The following is a 3,845-nucleotide window of genomic DNA, read 5'->3' on the forward strand; positions in this document are numbered from 1 at the left end:
ATCTGAAAGTCTTGAAATCATATGTATATAAAACTGTAACAGACTAACTTGTTATCTTGAAGGAAAGTAACATTTCAGATTCTTCACATTTTTGTATTGTACAGAATCTAGCATAAATCAGATACCAGAATAATATTGACTATCAGTAATAATTCAGATTAATACAAAGATGGCTCAATGTTCTAAAATCTATTATTGTAATAATGTTATTAAATTCTGAAACAATTTTATAAAATTTTACATTTCTAGTAAAACAAACAAATCTTTTAGTAAATTAAAAAATAAGACATTTTAACATTATTAATAAAAACCACTAGTAGAAACCCACTATAAAATTATGCTTAATAGAGACAAAAACAAACATTTTAGTACACTAAAGAGAGAAGACCAACGCCAGTGAAAATGCACCACAAACATATATAATAATAAAATGTCAGAATAGTAGAAAACTTTCTATCATAGTGAATAATAAAGCACAAATACATGCTATCATGATCATCCAATTTTTTGTTATTATTATTCTTTTATTTTAAAGACAATATCTTCTAGAGCTGTTTCAGGTTCACAGCAAAACAGAGCAAAGCACAGAGATTTTCTGTGATGGCCCCTGCTCCCACACACGTACAGTCTCCCCTATTATTTACATGCCCACAAGGGTGGTACATTTGTTACAATTGATTAGTCGTACCCAACATTGGCATGTACACAGCATTGTACATTGACACATCATTATCACCCAAAGTCCATGGTTTAAATTAGGGTTTCTTCTTGGTGTTTTGCATTCAGTGGGTTTGGACAAAGTATAAAGAGCTGTACCCACCATTATAATATACAGAGTATTTTTATGTCTTAAAAATCACCTGTGCTCTCTCTTTTCATCTTCCTCTACCCACTAATCTCTAGCAACTACCATTGATCTTTTTACTACCTTCATACTTTTGTCTTTTTCTGAATGTCATATAGTTGGAATCACACAGTTTGTAGCCTTTTCAGATTGGCTTCTTCAACTTAGTAATATACAATGAAGTTTCTTCTGTATCTTTTCTTGGCTTAATAACTCATGTCTTTTTAGTGTTGAATTTATTCGATTGTTTAGATGTACTACAAATTCACCTATTGAATGACTTCCAAGGTTTAGAACTATAAATAAAGTTGCTATAAAAATTCATGGCAGGTTTTTGTGTGAACATAAGTTTTTAACTCTTCTGAGTAAATTCCAAAGAGAACTATTGCTCTGTTATATGGTAAGAGCATGTTTACTTTACTAAGAAACAGATCAACTGTCTTCCAAAGTGTCTGTACTATTTTACACTACCACCAACAATGAATGAGAGTTTTTGTTGTTTCATATTCTTACTAGTATTTGCTGTCTTTGGTGTTCTGTATTTTGGCTATCGTAATAGGTGAGTGGAGGTATCTCATTGTTGCATTTCTCTAGTGACATGTGACATCGAACATCTTTTCATATGCTTATTTGCCATGTATATATCTTTTTTTGGTGAAGTATATTTTATAGTCTTTGGTCCTTTTTAAAGTGAGTTTGTTTGTTTGTTTTTTTTTTGTTGCGCATTAAGAGTGTTTTACATATTTAAAATAACAGTCCTTTATCAGAATCATTTTTTGAAAATATTTTCTCCCAGTCTGTGGCTTGTATTTTTATTCTCTTGACAGCGTTTTTTTACAGAGCAGAGATGTTTAATTTTAATGAAGTTCAGCTAATTCTTTCTTTTGTGGACCATGCCTTTCTTTGGTGTTGTATATAAAAAAGGTCATTGACAAACACAAGCTCACCTAGGATTTCTCCTATGTGATCTTTTATGAATTTTATAGTTTTGCATTTTACATATAGGTTTGTGAAGGAAGCATTTTGAGTTATTTTTTGTAAAGTTTGTAAGGTCTGTGCCCAGATTCTTTTTTTGCATGTTGATATCCAGTTGTTCCAGTAATATTTGTTGAAAAGACTGCCTTTGCTCCATTGCATTGCCTTTGCTCCTCTGTGACAATCAGTTGAATATATTTATGTGGGTCTATTTCTGAAAAGTTTTTTTCTGTTCCACTGATCTGTCTATTCTTTTGCCTAAACCATGCCGTCTTGATGAAATTATATGTATGTTCATCGAAAAATTATTCACTGACAGCAAAATTTGGCAATAAACTAACTAACTTTTAAGAGGGAAATAATATGTGTATATGTTTAAAAAATTAAGAGGGAAATAATTTGTGTATATGTTTTAAAAAAATTTGTGTATATGTTTATACACAATAACGTAAATGTATAGGAAAATCCTAGAAGAAATAACTTCTGATAAAGAAAGTTTTACGTAAGAAGGGAAAAAGAGAAACATCGTAACTAAACGGGACAGGAAAATTTTTTATATCCAATGTCATTGATCAGTTTCAAGTCTCTGGCTTCATCCATGGACTTTTGGTCTAGGAGGGGACACCTGCCCCCGATACCGAGTTACATGTACTCATCATGTCTGCTGGTAACAAAATGGGAGAAAGGTTTTCTAAAGGATCCAGAGAGTCACAGGCAGACATACTCAGATTCATCAAGTCACAGCCTGAGATGGGATATCCCCATTTTGCAGCAAATGTAGAAAAGTAAAGAGTTCAAGTGGGACTTAGCTGTCATTGAAAAAGAAGAGCCAATATGAGTGGATATATGAAGTTTTATAATGAAAAAATGTAGTCCAATCTAGGAAAACGACAGGGCTATTTTAATAGCTCATGTCAGGCAGCTGTGACCTAAGGCTTTTTCTCTATGTGCCAGTAGTCAGTATCCCTCCTTTTTCTCTTAGGGACATGGGTAATAATGGTTTCTTGCTATTCCTAACCTAGGGGACCACATCAACCCTTGTTCATTTCTTTTAGCCTTACCCATACAACTATTCATTTCTTATAATCTTCTCCCGAATTATATTTTAGTATATTAAAATGTTCAAGGACCTAAATAATAGTATAAAATGATAAAATGCCTTATACTGTTTAATATTATTCATACTGCTTCCAATGCTAAATATCTGAGGTCCTAAATCCTAAACTATTGCTAATTTATTGTTCTTTCAAGGATTCGGTAATTCTTGAAAGCACAATAAAATAATATGTAATATTCTGCATGTACTGGGAATCATTATTTCCAGAAAATTTTTAGCATTAATATAGTTGAGAATTAAAAGTCTATTAAATTGTCATGAGTAATTCTGCATTCATCTTTCAATAGTTGGTTATACATGCAAGGCAAATACAAAAATTGACTTTGGAGTATTAAACTGTTTTTGAAAATTGCATATTAGCTACGATTCAAATTGATCCATATGACATGTTTTCATTTAAGGGAAGAAAATGCTAGGATTGAATAAGAACCAATGATGTGTAAAAGTAGTTTGTATTTAAGTATTACTTATGCTTTCAAACCCCAACATACCAGTCAATTTTACAATAGCTTGTATGGAAAAGCATTCTAACTTTCAAAGAAAATCGGATGTAGAACAATTATTCTTTCTTTAGCATTGTGTTTAATATCTCCTACATAAGCCAATTATTGAGTAAGACATATTTGGGGTGGGGAGAGAAGTCATCGTAGAGCAAATGCCTTAGGAGGGAAAATTATAGATTTTAATTTAAAAATATTGTGCTTACATTTTAATTAACTGTATTTTCCACTTTTATTTAAAATCATAAGAATATATTAGATATTAGGACAAAGTATTTGCAAATATATAAGGTTTTGCCTTTGAAAAGTATCCAGATTGTATTAGAGTCTGAAATCCAGCATAAAGATATTTCTCCATATAAGGTAAATACAGTCCCTTCTTCTGTTACTTCAGTGCTATTCCATACAA

This window comes from Pteropus vampyrus, unplaced genomic scaffold, assembly GCF_000151845.1.
Source record: "Pteropus vampyrus isolate Shadow unplaced genomic scaffold, Pvam_2.0 Scaffold38, whole genome shotgun sequence".
Taxonomy (NCBI): domain Eukaryota; kingdom Metazoa; phylum Chordata; class Mammalia; order Chiroptera; family Pteropodidae; genus Pteropus; species Pteropus vampyrus.